Genomic DNA, 24,873 nt, shown 5'->3' on the forward strand with positions numbered 1-24,873 from the left:
TCCCCCACCTTGTGGTTGTCAGTGACAGGCCCAAAGTGGGATCCAGCTCAAGGGGAGGCCTGAAGGCCCTGCTGAAGCTATGGGGCACTCACAAAAAGCGACCTATCGTGACTGTCATCCAAAAGACCTAACAAGCAGCTGAAAGAGTCAGATGCAGTTATATGCAACGAATGAGCAGAAGCCACTGACCCCTGTGGTAGAATTAGAGAAAAACTGGAAGAAGCTGAGAGGAGGGAGACCCTATAGGAGGACCAGCAGTCTCGATCAAGCTGGACCCCTGAGATCTCTCAGTCACTGGATCACCAACCAGGCAGCATAAGCCAGCTGATTTGAGGCCCTCAACACATATACAGCAGAGGAGTCCTGGGTCCGGGTTCAGTCAGAGAAGATACACCTAACCCTTAAGAGACTGGAGGCCACAGGGAGTTTAGAGGTCTGGTGGGGTGGGTGGGGTGGGGACAAACTTGTGGAAACAAAGGAGGTGGGGAGGAGGTATGGCATGTGGAACAGTCAGAGGGTGGACCAGGAGGGGAACAAAATCTGGAATGTAAAAAATAATAATAATAGTAGATAATAATAATAATAGTAACAAAAGAAGAGCAGATTGAGGAGGGAATGCTGTGTTTATAGAAGGATATTCACTTAATCCCACACTCACTCCACACACAGGAATAGATATACCATAATTCATATTTAGAGTCAACATCATAAAATCTTCTCTCAAGGTTACTCTGCACAGGAAGCACATGCCCTACTCCTCTCACTCAGCAATCATATGATAGGGACGTTATTATCTCTGATTGACAGATAGGGAAATTGGAGGCTAGCAAGACTAGGTCCATCAGCAGTGTCATTCATATGATATGTGGGAGACCCAGGATTCAAACTCAGACCTATCAGGTGTAAATCCTACATGAAACATCACTTGCACCCCCCACAGAAAGCCCCTCCTGAGGCTGCATCTGTAGAGCAGTCAACATCAGCTCTGGGAAAACCACATCGATCGAGATCCTCTTTATTAGGACAGTGCATCTTTTCCAGGAACAAGATTGGTCTCTTAAACTGCCACAGCACTAAGATAGAGAAAAATGTGTGTACTGAGCTGTCTCGTTGGTAGATGGCACCACCCTGATTTGAAGGGGATTAAATACTGGCAATAGCACCTGTGACTTCTGGGATGCCTGAAGCCTGGAAGGATAAATGAAATGTTGCATTCTCTGAATCATCCTTTACTTCTACAAAGCAGGGGAATCATTCTAAGTAATAGAGCAAACAGAACTGTAGACGCGCATGATGTATTGGAAACTTTAGCTTATGCAAGAAAGATGGCTTCTTTTCCTCTTCCCATTCTGTATACCGTCATTAGTTTGTGCGCCAACTGCAGGACTGACCTTCAAAAGTTCAGCATAAGGAATAGTCTCTGGGTTCAAACAGAGGTTCCATGTTAGCTTTGCTCCCTCCACACAGGCACACACCACTGGATGACACAGAGAACAGAAATCATTCAACTGTTCTATGGTGTTCAATGTGTCCGCAGTGTTGTGCCAGGCAGAGAGGACATAACGTGGGGACTGTTTGCCTTTGACTTCAAGGCATGCATAGAGCAGTGTCGAGGACTAACAACACAAACTGAACACAGGAATCTAGCAGGCATGGTGCAGCAGGAAAGACGTGTGCAAGATTATTTACATATCACTCTGCTTCTCTGAAACACTGTCTCGAACTCCATAAAATAAGGAGGCAAATAAAAGCCTATTTTATTCAAGGTTCGGGGGAGGTTAGCAGAGGAGGCAGAAAGAAAGCATCCATGAGCTGACAAGGTCACACAAAATGTGGCTCTGACTCTGCTGCCCAGTTCAAGTGAGAAAGTAAATGAAAGTAGGACAAACTGAAAGTAGACAGGAAGGCAATGAGGTCATCTGCACGGGCGTGTCTGCCCCTGCACTGTGGTCGACACTGTCTCCTAGGCATTCTTGAATCATCTGGGTAGATGCCGAGTGAGGTTGGGGGTATAGGCAGGATACAGAAGGAGATTCTGTGGCCTCTGTGCCTGAGGGCACAGCTCGGCTCTCAGCCTTGTATGCCGCTAGCTCCACTTAAGGTTTCACTTGAAAGACACATTCAAAATAAAACAACAAAATCCTCAGGAGTCGCTGAGTCTAACTTTCAAAGATTAAAAAATGTGTTCTGGTGAAGAGGTGTATTTCCCTACACTACTTAAAAAGGGTCTCATAAGAGTCACTTCGCTATTGTTGAAAATTATAAATAAGGTAATTCTATCCCAATAAAAAGTATTTCCACAATGCTAGCACAAGAGTGTATGGTTATTACTGTGGTATGACTAAAACATAATCTGTATTCCAGGAACCCTTGAACGGATTGCTGAGATAAGAAGGAATACCATCCTTTTGCATAGCTAAGTCAAGAAGTGGGGGCTTGTGATTGTATGATTTGTTACAGTTTTCATAAATTCGCTGGTTTTGGGGGATGAGCAACCTATAGGGTTTTTGTTTTGTTTTGTATTTTTAATGTGGCACAGGGCACTTGCTAAAGTTATGGTACCCACTGAGGTTAAGCTTCAAACATTCCTGCAGATACTGGTTGGCTCCCTGAGGTTTTCATAAACAAGTATGCATGGATGTTTAAACCTCAAAGCATGCCACACCGCATTATATGGGAAGATATTGCTAGGTCATAAAATGATCAAAGGCTTTTCAAAGGATTTCCTTGTCAGAGGGCAGAGAAGAAATTCATGATTATAAATTTTTAGGTTTCTTATGTCTTGTTTTGCTTTTAGTCAGCAAGCAAACATTGTGCGTATCTTTATTACATAAAGTAGGTTTTGAAAATGTGTACACCTTATGGGATGACTAAATGAGTGAATTAGCATATGTGTTACCTCTTGTATTTAATTTTGTCCTAAGAACATTTAAAATCAACTCTCTTAGCCATTTCACAAGTGCAATATAATAACTGTGGCCACCATCTTGTACAGTGGATTCCTCAAAGCACTTCTACCTGACTGAGATTGTTGTAATATCCTTTGCTGCACCTCCCCATCCTTCCCCAGTGCATGCCCTGGAGGTTAGCAGTCTGCTTCTCTGTGGTCAGTGTTTAAAGGTTTCTCTTATGAAGGGAATCTTGTGATTTTCATCTTTCTCTGTCCGGCCTATTTTATTCAAGAGAGTGTCCTCCAGATTCCCTGCCATTCGTGTTTTCATAAAGGATTTATGAAAGAATTTCCTTAGCTAAGCAGGATTCCATTACACAATTTGCTTACCCTCTCATTTGCCAATGGACTTTTGGACTGATGATAGAACTTTCACATTATGAATATAATTTTATAATTACAGGTCTTAAAAGTAAAGGAATATTATAAAGAAGGGAGAAAATAAGGCATCTCTCTCGTTTAATTTTTATTTCGTCCTCCTGATGCCTGACCCATTATAAGACAGGAGAATCCTCTTGAGGCATCAACTCTCTCCTCACATATGCTCCTGCAGTTAGGCAAGCCAGTGTCAGAGACCTGTGATAAAGGAAGGAACCTCTTGATAAAAAGGGAAAGATTTCTTTTTACAAGTGGAGATTTTCAGTTACATGATATTGAATTACATATAGAACGCATTCACTAATCCTTTAGAAGTTTAGTATACATGTGACTGACTCTTCATGAGGCAGCATAGGAGAAAACGACTTTCCATGGCAATCCCATCCAAAAGTAGCCCTCTGGCCCCCAAAAACCTGTCTCATCACCAACATCTCTCTAAAGGGCCCACTGACCCTGTAGTTAGGTTCTTGATGTTAGCGCTTCCTGCTCTGTGATAGCTGAAACTGTGTTTGTCTTTTCTTTTTTTAATTAATACATGTGTTAATTACTTTTCTAGTTCCCCTGACAAAATTCATTACAAAAGCAGCTTGAGGAAGGAGAGGATTACAGTGGCTCAGTTTAGGGAGCTTAACCAATTGTGACTGGGAAGATGTGGATTTAAACCAGAGACAGATAGGTAGCCTTTCAACACCTGCCTCCAGTTACCCACTGGTCTAGCTAGACCACAGATCAACCTCCCAAACCATACTACTTTCCATGCCAACAACATAAACACACACACACACACACACACACACACACACACACACACGCACACACACACACACCATACTGGGGAGGGTTAGATTCCTAAATGCATAGTACAGCCTACATAGTCTACATATACAGTCTACGAATACAGTCTACTAGTCTGTATTTGTTCTCAGGAATGACCACTTGGTATTGGATCTCCAGTTAATGTGTTCTCTGTTGGGAAAGACTATTTATCTGATCTCAGCATTCTTTAGTTGCCTTTAGTTCTTTGTGTAGGTAGAGCTGAGGCCTCCTAAGCTTTTCCCCATCCACATTAGCATGTCTATTGGTTCAGCCTTGTTCAGCTCTTTGATCAGTCATGCTGCTGATATTTTATTGGTGTACCTTCTAACTTTACTAGGAGACACAACCTCACAAAAGCTCTCTGATCCTCTGGCTTTTACAGTCTTGTTTCCTTCTTTGTTCCTTAGGTCCGGAAGTCCTATTGTAGATTGTATTGGTTGGAACTGGGCTCTGCCACTCTGCATTTTAATCGATGGTGGTTTTCATCTATTGCAAAGAGAAGGTTTCTGGATAAGGGTGGGGATTTCACTTACCTGGTTTCTGCAGTAACTGGAAAATGTATTATAATATTTTTCAGTATTTAGAAGAGTGGCTAACACGGGCCAATGAAAGTTTGTAACCCTAATACGTGAAAGAATGTAGATATTATTCACTCGAGACATATTTCTCCTATTTTTGCCTCTGACTTTGGCAGCATGGATTCAGCAAACAGCTCTGCATTGTAGCCTTTGCCCAGCCTCTTCCTAGAGAGCACAGGCAATAAACATTTCTCTGGGCACAGCACAGGTCCTACTTGTTCCTCCATCCTTCCTTCTGGAAGGGAGAAGCTAAACAAGATGATTGTTTTTCCCTAAACATCCCACTGGGAAGGGGGTCTCTGTCAGATCTCAGCAAGTTGGCAGGAGCATGTAGAGATATAAAATCTATCTTCAGAGCCATCCCGCAGTTTGCCTGCAGGGTTGTTGCAACATTCCCTATGCTTCCCTGGGATGTCGGGTCTGCACATCAATGCTCTCCAAAATGGAAACACGCCATCCCTCAAGATCAATATGGAATAACAGACTGTTGTTTTTTTTTTCTTCAGACATTAAAATTTTATTCTGGTGAGAAACTGATAGGGGGAACTATAGGATTAGAAGAATTCTAGAAGTAAAACTGACACTGGCCACATCTTAAATGGCAAATGTTCACATGAATTGAATATCCAGCAGCTATACAATCTGAATATAAACTTCTGGAGAGACTTGTCCAGGAAAGCCAAGCCAGGAGAAAGGAGTCCTGCTGTCCACTTGCTTCTCAAGTATAATAGAGTAGGATATGCCAATCACTGGCAATATGCAACATTTATAATGTGTTTTCAATGTGTCACATATACCACATCCATCACTAATTAATTCTGAACCAGTCTTATATGGTCTCTACTATTATTGAGATTGCTATGTTAGAGATGATGAAATAGGATTATATACCTTGTCTCATAACAGCGGGGGATGTGAACTAGATCTGTTGACTGCAGAGCACCACATTCAATGCACAGCCACAAATCAAAAGCATGTGTAGAAAGAGAATACTGGAAGAGAATATGGATGTGCCACTTCCTCTACCCTGGAGTCCAGGACTCTGGCTGAGAGAGTTGCTTGCGATCTCGTACTTGAAGTTTTCCAAAGACAAGCAGTTGATTCAGTAGCTTCCCCTACCCACAAGCAAAACCACTGTGTAACTCAATTTGCTTGCCTATCCATCACAATTGGACTAGGTATGGAACAGATCTGACCTACTTTAAAATCAATTTTGATGTACCCCATGGACTCTTTCAAGCTACTTTACAAACACCATTCTGTTTTTGTTAAGTAAATCTAATTGCTCCTGGGGCGTTAACAGATGACATTGCCTCCCAGGATGAGTTTGCCAAGACTTGAGAAGCTGTGCAATATTGTCTGGCACAGAAATTACCCAGACTGCTTTTCTTTTAAAGCAAAAAGCAGTCCCCAGGGATGTAGAAGTAGAAGCACTCTGGAGGTCCAGCTGGGAAGTATAACCCTCTAGAGTAACACACTGTCAAAAGGCCTGTGTAGCACCATTCTCTCATTGCTCAGACGATAGGCACAGCTCCCTCCAGCCCTGTAGCTCTACTATAATATGTGTTTTTGAGATTAGGACATGAGAAAATACTTCCGATATGTTGTTCATTTGAAAATCCACTCCTCTTACTTAGCTATTGGTCATATAGACTCGGCTGTAATGGTTCAGCACAATCTTATTAGGATAGACATATTAAATATCGTGTTAAGTATGTAGGGACTACTTAGTGACTGCCATGAATCATCCCCTGTTCATGAGTGTAAGGATGTTCCAATAAGTATAACCAGATAGCTTTTCAACCCTCAGAGAGCTTGTAGTCTAGTAGAGGGAAGATAAAAAACTCATAAGAAACCTTCTACTCTATATAATGCTTTACATATGCTCACAGCTATGTGATAATTTACATATATGAGAGTTTGGATGGAGGTACACTGCATGGGTAGATAATGACAATTCTGGGATCCAAAGTGATGAAGTGAAATTCTCAGTGCCAGATGTAGAATATTTATCTATGAAATTCCTCCAGGATGTCTCTGGAATCCCCCAAAAGAACATAGGCCATTGTCATTATTCTTGGCTGCCCAACAAACCTACATGATAAGAACATATTGCTAATTAGACAAATGATTGAAGAAGCTGAATGGGGCTTGCAACCCCGTAAGAACAATAATACCAACCAACCAAAGCTCCTAGGGACTAAACCACTACCCAAAGACTACACATGGACAGACCTATGGCCCCAGCTCCATATGTAGCAGAAGATGGTCTTGTTGGGCATGAATGGAAGGAGAAGCCCTTGGTCTTGCCACTGCCAATTCCCCAGTGCAGGGGAATGCTGGGGTGGGGGAGAGAAGGAGGAGTGGTTGGGGAGGGTTCCCCCTTATAGAAGAAGGGGAGGGGGATGGGATAGGGAGCTTATGACTGGGAAACCTGGAAAGGGAATAATATTTGAAATGTAAATAAAAAATATCAATTAATAAAAAGAATTTTGCACTTAAAACAAAAGAAAGCCTGACCTGTGCTAATGAATCCCGAAACCCAGAATATCTAAGATAAAAGTTGTAATTCTTTATATAAGTAAAAAATATAAAAAGAACATGTTGCTGAAGACACCATATACCTTGGTTGCAAAACATGCGGAAATCAAGCTGTGACTGAACTGGAAGCTTCCTCCCTAGTGCTTAACTTTTATAGTGCCAGAAGTTAACCATGCATGTAGCTGAGGAAGAAAAGTTATTAGTGATCTTACTCAGAGGTTGACCTTGAATGTTGTAATGCTGACCTGACAGGCAAGGGGTGCTGACTTATACAGTAGTGTGGTGACTCTTGTGGGGATAACTAATGACTCTCTGATTGGATTTGAAACCTGCTCGACAGGAGGGATTTTATGCTTTATCCTATAAATTAATATAAAGCCTGCGATGGGTGTTGTCATAGGCTATAGGGTGGAAGTTACTATTGTACTTTTGCTGTATTAACCTGGTGTCAACTGCCTTCTAAACATTTGTTTACAATGACAGACAAGCATTGGTCTCTGAGAAAAACATAAGGGAAGCTTCCTTTGCAGTGAAAAATGGTGAACTGGCAAAGACTTTTGGCTGCTAGAGTCTAATAATAGGTGAATTTTGAGTGCTCAGCTTTAATAAATAGGACATTTGTGACCACTCCTCTAAAACTTAAACAGCACTGCAAAAAATGACACCAAGGGAATACGAGAGCAAGAAAATGAAGGAAGTGAAGAATACTGTCTACAAAGCAAGAACTTTCTGTTGTGACCTTGAACCCACAGTGACTGTGTTTACCTGTACTGGGCTTACACAACAGTGGGCCTGTCAACATTCAGTAATGAATGGGGATAGCCTCATAAGGAACCCCTCTTTATCAGGGTATTCATTATCTTCATTGGTATAGCTGTTGGTGAGGGCCCCATGCTCCAGTGGATAACCCCATACCTCTGGATGGTCCTGGCTGAATTTAATGGGTCTCTACACAAAAAGAAAGCAAATGACAAGAAATTAAGGAGATCTGTGAGGGTTGACAGGGGTGTAGATGGCAATAAAAGGATGGGAGAGAGTATAACCAGAATATATTATATATATGTACTAAATTGTCAAGAAATAAACAAATAAAATCAACTCATAAGAAGGAGAAAAAAAGCTTCCTACCAACCTAGAATCTAAAAAGAAGAATCAGATAAAACAAAGAGGTAGAAACAGAATGTTGTACAAGTAACCATGGGTTACTCTAGAACCCAAGCCTACAGAGGACATTTATGCTTCTACAGATGCTGATCTTCAGGGAAATGAAACACCACGGAGAGAAAAACTCAAGAGTAGACATGAGTAGACATGTCTGAGTGGTGTGCAGAACCAGCCCTACCCCTTACCTGAGCATTGTGGGATAGATGGTCTTGGAAGCATGAGACAGGAGAGATGACTTGGCCCCTAGCCAGCTCCAGTATGCGGGAGAAAAGCCTAGCACATTGCTGGAGTTTCAGGTTAGCAAGCCTCTAGGATGTGAGTGTGGGAGAGTCGGCCCTGCCACTCATCTCCCATGTAATGGCATGAATGAGAGATACCCTCCTTCCTCCTCACCCCTTACCACCTGTGGCATGTAGTAGTCCTGGCCCTGGGATCCTGAGAGCAGGAGAGCTGTCCCTGTCCCTCACCAGCTGCAGCATTCAGGAGAGTGGGCCCTGCAACTCCCCTGGGCAGCACAATAGAGCTGACCCAGGAGGTGGGGGTGTGGGAGAGCTGGACTGAAGGTCTGAAAGTGGGAGAGCCATCCCACAAATTTTCTGCCATGTAGTAGCGTGGACAAGTGAGAGATGCCCTCTTCCTAACTCACCCTTTGTCATCTATGGCAGGCAGAAGAAAGCTGGCCCTGGGGTCATGAGAGCAAAAGTGTTGTCCTTGACCTTCACCTGCTGTAGCACCCATAAAGACAGGCCCTGTACCTTGCTGTGAGGAGCTGTCCCTGGATGTGGGTGAGCTGCCCTGCCTCTTGTCTTCTGTGAGGTGTGGAGGTGAGAGATCGATACCCTCTTTCTCTCCCTCATTTCTTTCTATGAATGGCAGGCAGTAAAGCTGGCCGCAGGGTCATGAGAGAAGAACTGTCCCTGTCCCTCACCTGCTGCAACACCTGGGCATCAGGATAGAGATGGCCCTGCTCACAAGGATTGGGGGTGGTTTGTGGGTGAGCCTGACCCAAGGGCCTGAGAATGGGAGAGCCAGCCCAGCCCCTTGCTAGCTATGGCCTTGGATGAACTAGTCAGAGCAGCACAGGAGAGCTCACCCCAGTAGTGTAGGTACAAGAGAGTTGGCTGTTGACCATCTCAGATATCTCCCAGGCCTAGATACAGGGCTTTGAATTGGTCTCTCCACCCCAATGTCTACTCCATGGATGAACTGCTACAATGTATGAAGGGGTGGTCCTACAGATCCAAAACTATATGATCTCCATAACATAGAACAAAAACAGGATTATTTGAGAGGAGTCCCATTGAGGATCCAGTATTGACAATATAGCAGGAGTCAGAGTCCTTGTTCCAGACCAACCAACGACTCATTGCAATGAACATCTTCACTCAAAGAAGTATGGACAAAGGGTGTGCTAGGAAACACACTATAACAAATCACATTTTTCTCTGTTGTGGAGGTTGCAAGGGTAGAGAATGAGTGCAAGGGAATGGGGAGATGAGTGGAATTGGGGTACATGGTATGAAATTTAAAGAACCAATAAAAAGTTTTATTAAAGCAGGATTAGAATATCAAATATTATAGAAGTCACTTTGTTGTTATCATCATCATCATCATCATCAGTAGTAGTAGTAGTAGTAGTAGTAGTAGTAGTAGTAGTGGTAATAGTAATAATAGTAGTATGTACTTGTTCATGATAGTGTGGGGTTATGCATACCATGTCATATGTGGACATCAGAGCACAACTCTAGGGAGATCATTCACTCTTCCACCTTTGTGGGGTTCGAAGGATTGAACTCGGGCCTCTAGGCTTGAACAGCAAGCACCTTTGTCACCCACTCATCTCAGTGATTCAAAAAGATTTTAAAAAGCAACATTTACCTTTGACCTACTCACAAATACTAACATTTTTGCCAGATTTTTTTTAAATGTGAGAAGCTTTGGAATAGCAATGATTCCATAAAATTTTTACAGCATGGGCTCTATGAATAGCGAAATGAAAAGATAACAAACGTGGTTACGTAACCCACTGAGTAATATAGGAAGCTGGGATTCCATTCTGGCTTAAGGAAAAAATAGAATGAAGGTTTGATGAGGAAGCAGATACTTTAGTTTTTTCAAACACTTCCACGGTGCACACACCCTGGCTTCACAGGGAGGCAGAATGACTTCACTGGGAGGAGGTATCTGGCACTGATTAATCCTATGATCAAAGAAAATGTCCTGTCCAGCAAAGGGAGCAGAAAAATCATGCACCACCTTCTGGGAGACAGAAAGGAGCGCACAGCCTTTCATTGAGACTACACCACCCTAGATACACAGCCTCAGTTTAGCCCTGAGGAAGACTCACATGAACATTAAAGAACATTACACAAAGCAGATACACAGTTTCAAATGTTGCAAAGTTGCAGAAATAAAGGAAAACCAGACTGAAGGAAGATGGGGAAATAGAACAAGATGAAACACTAGGTCTACAGCATGTACTTGTATAGAAAATCTCTGTCCAATGTACAGAAAGAATGGCACACACAAGTACATTGGTACTCATGCATACTCAGTTCCCAGTAGGAAAATAAGTAGCAGTGGAACCTAAATGCATCAGTTACAAGTTGTTAAATGTTTTGAGAAGTTTTCTCTATAACATAGAAGTCAATGTGTACCTGGAGAGCATTTCAGCTTAAGATGCAACCATATGATAACTAAGTATATAACATATATAACAACAATCTAGTTTTGATGAAAAAAGGAATTTTGCTTCTTCATAGACATGACTTTAAGACAGATCTCTGGGAATTTTAACATATTTTTATTTTTCAAATAGCACATTTTCACTTGTGTCAGATTGTGCGCTCATCTCGGCCACTGTTTCTCAGGCACTCAGTAGCTCTCTGTAACCAAGACCCCATGAGAGCTTTTCATTTTCAGAGCCTTCTCATCTAAGACTACTGAGTTAAGCAGTAAGACAGACAGACAGACAGACAGACAGACAGACAGACAGACAAAGAGACAAGCAAACCATAAATAAGAAACCTGACTTAGGAAATAAGCTGCAATTGTTTTTGAAAACCCAAAATAAAGGACTAAAGCTTCCACAAGTGGCTTACGTTTGAGGAAATAATCGATGTTCCTAATTTTGAGAAATCCAAAGCTGCTGGTAAACTAATTACCACCCATCAGAGTCCTCCAAGAACAGATCTATTGCATGTCCATGGGCGGCTCTGTAAGCATAAACTACAGAAACTGCAGAGGGGGAGTAGGGTGCATTTCTGGAAGCTATTTCCTCCCCCTTCTCCAAACAATAACTTCCGTGTGAAGTATAGCAAACAGCCGGCTGCAGAAGGCCTTATGTTTTGAAGCCCTAAGCATGAAAATCCATTTAAGCAACTATCTCTGCGTGCCGAGATAAACAGCTTCTAAGTATCCTATATAAATCTCCAAACCATAGAAGAAAGCAACCCCTAACTTTTTCCCCTTTATTTGCCCCCAATTAAAGTTCAAAGCAGGGGATTTATAATTCTCATCTAAGCAGGATCTGCAATTTGTAACCAGACATGAATAACCAGCGCTAGGGCCATAAAAGGACAAGAAGGGTCAACTCCATATATTTATATAGATGAGATGATGATACCAATATCCAGTGCTCCATAAAGATAATTTCTTAGAAAGGGGCCACAGAAGATCAGGCATTTTGCCTCCCCAGCATACTTCATCTGTGCAGGGTACCACCTGTATTTCCTCATTGAGAATTACTTCTCCTCTGCAGTATGCAGTATTGGGGAGAAGGAAAATTCCAACTAGCCCTGTTTCTGATGAAACAGGTCAAACTCCCTACAGATGCTTCTATATAGCCGGAAGGTGAGCACGGAGCCTCGGGTCTGCTGTCTGAGCAGGTGTTCTCCGGATAACTGAGCTGGTGTATCTCCATCCAAGTTTGATGCTTCTGCCAGCTTCACGACACAAGAAAGACAGCCCTCTGACACCCTTTCTCCATTGTCAGGTTGCTGTCCAGCAACATGTGTACCAAAAGCAAAGCTGTAAGGCAGCAGAGAAAGGCGGCTTTGCTCCTTCCCCTGTTTCTTCCTTCAGTAAAACTCAGCTGCCAGCTAATGCCCCTTTCAACCGCAGCTTCTTTCAGTCCAGATTCATTTCACCTCAAAACTATTCTTAGTTCACTCCCTCAGAGGTGCCAACAAGTATGAGCCAATCAAGAAGAATCTGAGCTCTGGTCTCACAGAGTCACCCACTCCCAACACCACCCCCACCCTGCATTCCTAAGTTACTAACAAGAGCTGTCCAGGTCCCTTTCCTCAGAACTCCAGGACTTATCTGCCCACTTCATTCTTCTTTTCCAGGCCTCTGGACTCCAATCACATCAGCGTTCTTCATTTCTCTTCTCAGGCTCTGTGATTTTCTCTGGTAGTTAATGTGTCCATCTGGCTTCTGTGTTTCGGGTTCATTTTAACTGCTGTAGTTTTCAAACTTCCAATGAACCAACTCCCATAGCAAAGTATTTCTGCAAACAACTGCTCTGGTTTTATTTTTCCCACTGGTCCCATCAGCTTCAGGTCCTCTCACCTGGGATGTTGATCTATGTAACTTAGTAAAGAGACAGGCATTGATTGCAGCCATTACAAAGTGAGACTGAATCTACATTCAGTAGGGGGTGGGAGGAGTTGACTATGTTTTTCTTCTAATATAACTATTGACATACTTCAGGTCTCCAAGCCCTCTGCAACAGTTAGTTCTTTTCTCATCCTTGTACCTGACCCTCCAGCTTCCATTGAAATCTGTGCATTCCCTGAAAACTAGCCCAAATCCTTACGTTTCATTTAGTTAAGAGTAGGTTCTGTTGGTATTGAATACTAAATGAAGCTGATATTAAGGCTCTTGAAAAACCTCCGGCAAATATTTCACTCCCTCTATGTTTGGTCTGTGAGTGTTCACTGAGCAAGGAACTTGGGACAAATGACATCTACTTCAGTTACTCCACATAACCCAAATTAATGATTTAAAAACTATATAATTAGCTTTTAATACACCCTATAAGTACCACATACACACAAGCCCAAAGCCATGTAAGTACACACCCTCCGACAACAAGCCCATCATAGTCAGGCCCATCAAACTAAGTCCTTTCTTTGCCCACCTCATACTGAAACAGCATTCTAAAGATCATTTGTTTAGAAGTTTTGAGTCTATTCTCCTTTTTATCAGGCCCAGGAAGAAAAAGAGAGAAACCCAGGTCATGTAACAAAGTGGCAAAGTTCCGACATAAGTTTCTGCCATTAGGGAGCACATCCTTCCACTCCCAGATTATCAGCCTACTCTCCACATTAGGACAAAACTCTTTCCAAGAATCAAAGGAGGGCAGAAGCATGTGGCACTCTGGCAAGTGAATGAAAGTTCACGCAAGTTACTTTGACTAATATACAACAATTTTAAACTCAGGGAATGTCATCCCCACACATGTGAATTACAAAGAAAGCAGGAGCAGGAAACCAATGCATTGGTGGGAGAGCTGACAGGGTAGTCAGGAGAGACAGGAGACAAGGATCAACTCCTGCGCCTTCCAATTATTCATTCTTTGACTTTGATCATATTACCATGAACAATACCATTTCTTTTAAAATAAACTGAAACAAAAACATATGCCCATTCTACTTAGCAGAGCTATCTTAACCATCAAGTGCATTGGTTAAGCTCTGTTGTGACAGCTGGGAGCACAGCAGTGAGGAAGACAAAATCCTCACTTCTTAGAATTTGCCCCTTGGTAGAGGGAGGCAGACAGAACACAACGAAACTTATAACTGAGCACGGCATTTCAGAAAGTGATACATGCAATGGGGAAGTTGAGTGGAATTGTTAGCAAGAGTACTCTCTTGCTGGGGCCCTTTGGGGCACAGCCAGCAGCAAGGAGCAGTACTCTGTCTCCTCATCTCCATAATCCAGGCCACAGCTCTCCTTGCCTTCTGAGGAGGCTCTGGTCCCAAGGTCATCCAGGTTAGACACTCCACTAATCCCCTACCTGCCAGGTCCTACTGGGGCACAACCAGCATCTGTGGGCTACCTGCTGTCAACTGAGCTCCACTGTCTGTTCCATGGCTCTACCTGCCTTCCAGTGGAGCCCTAATGGCACTAGGAACATCAAGATGATCAGTCAGCACCAGGGCCAACCAGATGGCCAAAAGTCGGTGTAAGAGCATAATCAACAAGAATCAGGACAATACAGTACCACCAGAGTCCAGCTATCATACTTCAGCAAACCCTATATATCCTAACACCATTGAAGCACAATGTCTAATCTTATAAAGATGGTACAGACTTTTAAAGAGGAAAAGAGTAAATCCCTTAAAGCAATACAGGAAAATACAATCAAAGAGGGGAAGGAAATTAATGAAACTATTCAAGACCTGGAAACAGAAGCAATAAAGAAAACATAAACTGAGAGAATTATGGAGATTGAAAACCTACGGAAGACAACGGGATTTATGAAACAAGCATCACCAACAGAAAACAGAAGATAGAAGAATCTCAGGATTAGAAGATATCATAGAAGAAGTTGATAGGTCACTCAAATAAAAATGTTAAAACTAAAAATTCTGAAACAAAACATTCAGGAACTCGTGAATACTATGAAAAAACTTAACATAAAATAATAGGAATAGAAGAAGGTGAAGAGTCCCACCTCCAAGGACAAGAAAATATTATCAACAAAATCATAGAAGAAAATTTCTCCAACTAAACAAAGAGATGACCATAAACAAACAGGAAACTTATAGAACACTAATTAGATTGGACAAGAAAAGAAAAATTCCAAGCCAAATAATAATAAAAACAAAAAATCTACAGAATCAAAAAAGAATATTAAAAGTTATAAGGAAAAATGCCGAGGAACATACAAAGGCAATCCTATCAGAATGACACCAACGTCTCAACAGAGGCTCCAAAAGCTAAAAGGGCCTTCACAGATGACATACAAACTCAAAAAAAAAAAAAAAAAGCCAACCTAGACTACTATACCTAGCAAAATTTTCAGTCAACATAGATGGAGGAAACAAGATATTCCATAACAAAACCAAATTTTTTCCATCTTTATTAAATTGGGTATTTCTTATTTACATTTCAAATGTTATTCCCTTTCTCGGTTTCCAGGCTAACATCCGCCTAACCCCTCCAACTACCCTTCTATATGGGTGTTCCCCTCCCCATGCTCCCCCTATTAACACCCTCCCCACAACAATCACGTTCACTTGGGATTCAGTCTTGGCAGGACCAAGGGCTTCCCCTTCCACTGGTGCTCTTACTAGGGTATTCATTGCTACCTATGGAGTTGGAGCCCAGGGTCAGTCCATGTATAGTCTTTGGGTAGTGGCTTAGTCCCTGGAAGCTCAGATTGGTTGGCATTGTTGTTCGTATGGGGTCTCAAGCTCCTTCAAACTCTTTCAGTCCTTTCTAAGATTCCTTCAATGGGGGTTCCATTTTCACTTCAGTGGTTTAATGATGGCATTCACTATGTATTTGCTGTATTCTGGCTGTGTCTCTCAGGAGAGATCTACATTCGGTTCCTGTCAGCCTGCACTTCTTTGCTTCATCCATCTTATCTAGTTTAGTGGCTGTATATGTATGGGCCACATGTGGGGCAGGCTCTGAATGGGTGTTCCTTCAGTCTCTGTTCTAAACTTTGCCTCCCTATCCCCTCCTCAGGGTATTTTTGTTCCCCCTTTAAAGAAGGAGTAAACCATCTGCATTTTGGTCACCCTTCTTGAGTTTCATGTGTTCTGTGCATCTACGGTAATTGAAGCATTTGGGCTAATAGCCACTTATCAATGAGTGCATACCATGTGTGTTTTTCTGTGATTGGGTTACCTCACTCAGGATGATATTTTCCAGTTCCATCCATTTGCCTATGAATTTCATGAAGTCATTGTTTATGATACCTGAGTAATATTCCATTATGTAGATGTACCACATTTTCTGTATCCATTCCTCTTCTGAAGGTCATCTGGGTTCTTTCCAGCTTCTGGCTATTATAAACAAGGTTGCTATGAACATAGTGGTGCATGTGCTTTGTTATATGTTGGAGCATCTTTTGTGTATATGCCCAAGAGAGGTATAGCTGGGTGCTCAGGTTGTACAATGTCTACTTTTCTGAGGAACCTCCAGACTGATTTTCAGAATGGTTGTACCAGTCTGCAATCCCACCAACAATGGAGGAGTGTTCCTCTTTCTCCACATCCTCGCCAGCATCTGCTGTCGCCTGAGATTTTGATCTTACCCATTCTAACTGGTGTGAGGTGGAATCTCAGGGTTGTTTTGATTTGCACTTCCCTTATGACTAAAGATGTTGAACATTTCTTTAGGTGCTTCTCAGGCATTCAGCATTCCTCAGCTGGGAATTCTTTGTTTAGCCCGATTTTTAATAGGGTTATTTGTCTCCCTACAGTCTAATTTCGTGTGTTCTTTGTATATTTTGGATATAAGCCCTCTATCAGTTGTAGGATTGGTAAAGATCTTTTCCCAATCTGTTGGTTTCCTTTTTATCCTAACAAAACTGTCCTTTGCCCTTACAGAAGCTTTGCAGTTTTATGAGGTCCCATTTGTCCATTCTTAATCTTAGAGCATAAGCCATTGGTGTTTTCTTCAGGAAATTTTCTCCAGTGCCCATGTGTTCGAGACTCTTCCCTACTTTTTTTTCAATTAATTTGAGTGTATCTGGTTTGATGTAGAGGTCCTTGATCCACTTGAACTTAAGCTTTGTACACAGTGATAAGCATGGATTTATCTGCATTCTTCTACATGCTGACCTCCAGTTGAACCAGCATCATTTGCTGAAAATGCTTTCTTTTTTCCATTGGACGGTTTTGGCTCCTTTATCAAAAATCAAGTGCCCATAGGTGTGTGGGTTCATTTCTGGGTCTTCAATTCTATTCCACTGGTCTATCTGCTTGTCTCTGTACCAATACCATACAGGTTTTATCACTATTGTTCTGTAATACTGCTTGAGTTCAGGGATAGTGAACTCTATGAAGAATGGGATTGGAATTTTGATGGGGATTGCATTGAATCTGTAGATCGCTTTTGGTAAAATGGCCTTTTGAACTATATTAATCTGGCCAATCCATGAGCATGGGAGATCTTTCGATGTTCTTAGATCTTCCTCAAATTCTTTCTTCAGAGGCTTGATGTTCTTTTTTTTACAGATCTTTCACTGGTTGGTTAAAGTTACACTGAGGTATTTTATATTATTTGGGACTATTATGAAGAGTGTCGTTTCCCTAATTTCTTTCTTAGCTTGTTTCTCTTTTGTGTAGAGGAAGGCTACTGATTTATTTGAGTCCATTTTATACCAAGCCACTTTACTGAAAGTGTTTAACAGGTTTAGTAGTTCTCTGCTGGACCTTTTGGGATCACTTAAATATACAATCATATCATCTGCAAATAGGGATATTTGACTTCTTCCTTTCCAATTTGTATCCCTTTGATCTCCTTTTGTTTTCTGATTGCTCCAAATAGAAATTCGAGTACTATATTGAATAAGTTAGGGAGAGAGTGGACAGCCTTGTCTAGTCCCTGATTTTAGTGGGATTGCTTCAAGTTTCTCTCCATTTAGTTTAATGTTAGCAGCTGGTTTGCTGTATATGGCTTTTAATATGTTTAGGTATGGGCCTTGAATTCCTGTTCTTTCCAGGACTTTTATTATGAAGGGGTGTTGAATTTTGTCAAATGCTTTCTCAGCATCTAATTAAATGATTATGTGGTTTTTATCTTTCAGTTTATTTATATAGTGGATTACATTGATGGTTTTCCATATATTAAACCATCCCTGCATACCTGGGTGAAGCCTACTTGATCATGAAGGATGATTGTTTTGATGTATTGGATTCAGTTTACAAGAATTTTATTGAGTATCTTTGCATCAATATTCATAAGGGAAACTGTTCTGAAGTTCTCTTTTTTTGTTGGGTATTTGTGTGGTTTAGGTATAAGAGTAATTGTGGCTTCATAGAAGGAACTTGGTAGCGCTCCATCTCTTTCAATTTTGTAGAATAGTTTGGATGGTATTGGTATGAGGTCTTTTATGAAGGTCTGATATAATTCTGCACTGAACCCATCTGGACCTGGGCACTTTTTGTTTGGGAGACTTTTAATGACTGCTTCTATTTCTTTAGGAATTATGCGGTTGGTCAATTGGTTTCTCTGTTCCTGATTTAACTTTGGTACCTGGTGTTTATCTAGGAAATTGTCCATTTCCTCCAGATTTTCCAATTTTATTGAATATAGGCTTTTGTACTAGGATCTGATGATTTTTTGAATTTCTTCAGATTCTGTTGTTTTGTCTCCCTTTTCATTTCTGATTTTGTTAATTTGGACACACTCTCTGTGTCCTCTGGTTAATCTGGATTAGAGTTTATCTACCTTTTTGATTTTCTCAAAGAACCAGCTTTTGATTCTCTTGATTCTTTGTATAGTCCTTTTTGTTTCTACTTGGTTGATTTCAGTTCTCAGTTTGATTATTTCCTGCCTTCTACTCCTCTTGGGTGTATTTGCTTCTTTTTGTTCCAGAGCTTTTAGGTGTGCTGTCAAGCTGCTGATATATGCTCTCTCCTATTTCTTTCTGCAGGCACTCAGCGCTATGAGTTTTTCTCTTAGCACAGCTTTCATTGTGTCCCATAAGTTTGGGTATGTTGTACCTTCATTTTCATTAAATTCTAAGAAGTCTTTAATTTCTTTCTTTATTTCTTCCTTGACCAGGTTATCATTGAGTAGAGCAATGTTTAACTTCCATATACATGTGGGTGTTCTTTCCTTATTGTTATTGAAGACCAGCTTTACCCCGTGGTGGTCTGATAGGATGCATGGGATTATTTCTATCTGTCTGTATCTGTTGAGTCCTGTTTTGTGCCCAGTTATATGATCAATTTTGGAGAACATTCCAGGAGGTGGTGAGAAGAAGGTATATCCTTTTGTTTTAGGATAGAATGTTCTATAAATATCTGTTAAGTCCATTTGGTTCATAACTTCTGTTAATCTGTCTATGTCTCTGTTTAATTTCTGTTTCCATGATCTGTCCATTGATGAGAGTGGGGTGTTGAAATCTCCTACTATTATTGTGTGAGGTGCAATGTGTGCTTTGAGCTTTAGTAAGGTTTCTTTTATGTATGTAGTTGCCTTTGTATTTGGGGCATAGATATTTAGGATTGAGAGTTCATCATGGTGGATTTTTCCTTTGATGAATATGAAGTGTCCTTCCCCATCCTTTTTGATGACTTTTGGTTGAAAAACGATTTTATTCAATATTAGAATGGCTACTCCAGCTTGCTTCTTAAGACCATTTGCTTATAAAGTTGTTTTCCAGCCTTTTACTCTGAGGTAGTGTCTGTCTTTGTCTCTGAGGTGTGTTTCCTGCAATCAGCAAAAACGTATCCAGTTTCTTAATCTGTGTCTTTTTATTGTGGAATTTAGTCCACTGATGTTGAGAGATATTAAGGAATAGTGATTGTTGCTTCCTGCTATCTTCGTGTTTGGAGGTGAGATTATGATTGTGTGCTTGTCTTCTCTTTGTTTTGTTGCAAAACGATTAGTTTCTTGCTTTTTCTAGGGTTTACCTTTCCTCCTTGTGTTGGACTTTACCATTTATTATTCTTTGTAGGTCTGGATTTGTAGAAAGATATTGTGTAAATTTGGTTTTGTCATGGAATATCTTGGTTTCTCCATCTATGTTAATTGAGAGTTTTTTTGGATAGAGTAACCTGGACTGGCATTTGTGCTCTCTTAGGTTGTGTACAACATCTGACCAGGATCTCTTCACTTTCCTAGTCTCTGGTGAGAAGTCTGGTGTGATTCTGATAGGTCTCCCTTTATATGTTACTTGACCTTTTCCCCTTACTGCTTTTAATATTCTTTCTTTGTTTTGTGCATTTGGCATTTTGACTATTATGTGACGGGAGGTGCTTCTTTTCTGGTCCAATCTATTTGGAGTTCTGTAGGCTTCTTGTATGTTTATGGGCATCTCTTTCTTTAGATTAGGGAAGTTTTCTTCTATGATTTTGTTGAAGATATTTACTGGTCCTTTTGCGTTGGGAATTTTTACTCTCTTCTATATGTATTATCCTTAGGTTTGATCTTCTCATTGTGTCCTGGATTTCCTGTATGTTTTGGGTCAGTATCTTTTTCCATTTTACATTATTTTTGACAGTTGTGTTGATGATTCCTATGGAATCTTCTGCTCCTGAGATACTCTCTTCTATCTCTTGTATTCTGTTGGTGATGCTCGCATCTGTGACTCCTGATCTCTTCCCTACATTTTCTATCTCCAGGATTGTCTCCCTTTGGGCTTACTTTATTGTTTCTATTTCCATTTTTAACTCCTGGATGGTTTTGTTCATTTCCTTCTCCTGTTTTGTTGTTTTTTTCCAGTAGTTCTTTAGGGGTTTTTGTGTTTCCTCTTTAAGGACTTCTAGTTGCTTACTTTTGTTGTCCTGTATTTCCTTAAGGGAGTTATTTATGACCTTCTTAAAGTCCTCCATCATCATGATAAAATGTGATTTTGAATCTAGATGTTGCTTTTCTGATGTGTTTGGATATTCAGTGTTTGCTTTGGTGGAAGAATTCGGCTCTGATGATGCCATGTAATCTTGGTTCTTGTTATTTGGGCTCCTGCACTTGCCTCTTGCCATCAGGTTGTCTCTGGTGTCACCTTGTTTTGCTATTTCTGACAGTGGCTTGATCATCCTATAGGCCTGTGTGTAAGGAGTGCTGTAGACCTGTTTTTTTCGGTTTCTTTCGGCCAGTTATGGGAACAGAGTGTTCTGCTCTCAGGCGTGTAGTTGTTCCTGTCCACTGGTGTTCAGCTGTCCCTGTGGGTGGATCCAGAAGGGCCTGCACCTCCTTCTCCTGGGTCACTGTGAGCAGGGAGCCCAGATGGTGCTAGGCGTTTTCCTCTAGAGTCAGAAATGTGGATAGAGAGTAGTCTTCTCTGGTTTCCTAAGCATGTCTGCCCCTCTGAAGTTCTAGCTCTCCCTTCCACTGTATTTCGGTGCAGGGAGCTATTTGACCAGGTCTGTTCAGATCCAGGTGCAGTCTGGATCAAGGGCTCCTGCAGCTTGAGTGCCCCTATCTTCCTGTGCTGAGAGGCCCTATACAGTTTCCTCTTGGGCCAGGGATGTGGGCAAAGGTGGGCAGAAGTGACGGTCTCTCCTGCCCTGCAGTCTCAGGATTCTGGGCAATCAGCTCTCTCTCTCCCATAGTTTTTTGGAGTTGTGGGCTGGGATCAGCAGGGTTCAGGTGCCAGGTAGAAACCAGAAGTGTCCAGTCCCAGAGGAATTTTGCCTGACAAAACCAAATTTAAATAGTATCTATCCACAAATCAAGCCCTACAGAACAATAGTAGAAGGAAAACTCCAGTCCAAGGAGGTTAACTGCACCCAGGAAAATATAGGGAACAGATAATAACACACCAGAAAAAACAAAAGAAGGGAATTAAAAACACAGGAGTGCACACTAGCATGTACACACACACACACACACACACACACACACACACACACACACACATACCTGCTACCAGTACCAACATCAAAGTAACAGAAATTAACAATCTTTGGTCAATAATATTTCTCAACACCAACAGACTCAGTTCCCCAATAAAAAGACTCAGAATAACAAAATGGAGACAAAAACAAGATCTTTCATTGAGCTTCATACAAGAAACACACTTTACCAACAAATATAGACATAACCTCTGAATAAAGAGCTTGACAAAGTTTTCCCAAGCGAACAGACCCAAGAGGCAAGCTGGAGTATACATTTTAAAAATCTAACAAAATAGACAGACTTTCAGCCAAAAGTAACCAAAAATGGGAGAAGGACACTTGGTATTCACCAAAGGAAAAATTCACCAAAATAATGTCTCAATTTAGAATATCTGTGCCTCAAATGCAAGGGCACCCACATTCACAAAAGAAACACTAATAAAGCATACAGCACACATTGAACCACACACATTAGTAGTGGGAGAGTTCAGCACCCCATTTTTACCAAGGTCATCAAGAAAGAAAGTAAACAGAGAAATATGAAGGTAATAGTGGTTATAAATCAAATGGATCTAACAAATATCTACAGAACATTTCACCCAAACACAAAAGAATATATTTTCTTCTCTGTACCTCATGGAACCTTCTCCAAAATTGAGCAGATACTCAGTCACAAAGCAATTGTCAACAGATACAAGAAAAATGAAATAACATGTTTCCAATCAGACTACCATGGATCAAAGCTAGACTTCAACAATCACAAAAACAACAGAAAGTCTACATACCCATGGAAACTGAACAACTCTCTACTCAATGACACTGAGTCCAGGAAGAAACAAAGGAACTAAAGGCTTCCTTGAATTCAATGAAAATAAAGGTGCAACATACCCAAACTTATGAGACACAATGGGAAGCAGTGTTAAGTAAAAAGTACATAGAACTATGTACCTTTATAGTAAAAAATTGGAGTGATCTCATATTAGCAACTTAATTTTGCACATCTAAAAGCCCTGGAACCAAAAGAAGCAAACACACGCAAGAGGAATAGATAGCAGGAAATACTTAATCTCAAGGCTGAAACAAATAAATAAAATCAAAGGTAACAATACAAAAGATCAGAGGAACCAAGAGCTAATATTTTGAGAAAATCAACAAGATAGACAAACCCTTAGCAGAACTAACTAACAAGCAAAGAGACAAGATCCAAATTAACAAAATCAGAAATGAAAATTGGGACAAAACAACAGAGAGGAAATCCAAAGAATCATTGGGTTTTATTTCAAAAGCCTCTACTCTACAAAATTGGAAAATCTAAATGAAATGGACAATTTCCTGGATAGACTCCACTTACCAAAGTCAAATCAGAATCAGGTAAACAATCTAAATACTCCTATAACCCCTAAGGAAATAAAAGTAGTCATTAAAAGTCTCCCAACCAAATAAAGCACAAGACAAGATGATTTTTAGCACAGAATTCTACAGACTTTCAAAGAAGAGTTAATACCAATGCTCCTCAGGCTATTCCACAAAACTGAAACAGAAGGGACACTGCCAAACTCATTCTATGAAGCCACAGACAGCCTGATTCCTAAAACACACACAGACTCAATAAAGGAAGAGAATTTCCATCCCTTTTCACTGATGAACATTGATGAAAAATACTAAATAAAATATTCACAAAGTGAACCCAAGAACATGTCCAAAACACCATTCACCGTGAGAAAATAGACTTCATCCCAGGTATATAGGGATGGTTCAATATACAAAAATTCATCTACCATATAAACTGAAAGAAAAACAATCACATGATTAACCCCTTCATGTTAAAAGTCTTGGAAATATCAGGTAAAAACATACATACCTAAAGATAATAAAAGCAATATATAGCAAGCCAATAGCAACATCAACTTAAATGGAGAGGAACTTAAAGCAATTCCACTAAAATCAGGGACAAGGCAAACCTGCCCACTTTCTTTGTATCTATTCAATATAGAGTATGAAATTCTAGGTACAGCAATAAAACAACTAAAGAAGATCAAGGGGATACAAATTGGAAAAGAAGTTAAAATATCTCTATTCTCATATAATAGTATACACAAATGACTCCAAAAATTCTACCAGAGAGTCCCTTCAGCTGATAAACATCTTCAACAAAGTGGCTGGATTTAAAAAAAAAAAACTCAAAAGTCAGTAGCCTGTCTATATACAAAAAGTAAACAGGCTGAGAAAGAAATCAGGGAGACAACACCCTTCACAAGTGGTACAAATAATAGGAAATACCATGCGGTAACTCTAACCAATCAAGTGAAAGACCTGTGTGACAAGAATTTCACGTTTCTGAAGAAATTGAGGAAGATTTCAGAAAATGGAAAGATTTCTCATGCTTATAGATCAGTAGTAAAAAAATGGCCATCCTACCAAAAGCAGTCTATAGATTCAATCCAATTCCCATTAAAGTGCAACACCATCTTTACAGACCTTTAAAGAACAATACTCAACTTCACAGGTTAAAACATAAAACTCAGGATAGCTAAAACATTCCGGTTTAAAAAAAATAAATTCTGCAGGTATCACGAGCCCTAATTTTAAGCTGTATTACAGAGTAATAGTAATAAAAACTGCATAGTATTTGAATAAAAGCAGATATATAATCAATGAAGTTAAATCAAAGACTCAGAAATAAACCCACATACATACAAACACTTAATTTTGACAAACAAACCAAGGCCATACAATTGGTGGCGGGGAAAAATCTTCCACAAATTGTGTTGGTCTAACTGGATCTCTGCATGTAGAAGAATGAAAATAGACACGTATCTATCACCCTGCACAAAACTCAGGTTCAAGTGCATCAAAGACTTCAAGATAAAATTGGATACACTAAATCTAATAGAGCAGAAGTGGAGAATAGCTTTCA

General features: G+C 40.6%; 1 long non-coding RNA gene across 1 annotated transcript in view; it reads left to right on the forward strand.

Moving 5' to 3' along the window:
- Positions 1-8,527: 8,527 nt before the first annotated feature.
- Positions 8,528-24,873, forward strand: part of LOC147999755 (uncharacterized) — an 82,757-nt gene continuing 66,411 nt past the window's right edge. The window contains exons 1-2 of the long non-coding RNA XR_015642514.1: positions 8,528-8,723; positions 9,093-9,212. This is a non-coding gene — a long non-coding RNA (uncharacterized LOC147999755). The remainder of the gene's footprint in view (positions 8,724-9,092; positions 9,213-24,873) is intronic.

The sequence above is a fragment of the Rattus norvegicus genome, chromosome 18 (genome assembly GCF_021556685.1).
Source record: "Rattus norvegicus strain SHRSP/BbbUtx chromosome 18, alternate assembly SHRSP_T2T, whole genome shotgun sequence".
Lineage (NCBI taxonomy): Eukaryota > Metazoa > Chordata > Mammalia > Rodentia > Muridae > Rattus > Rattus norvegicus.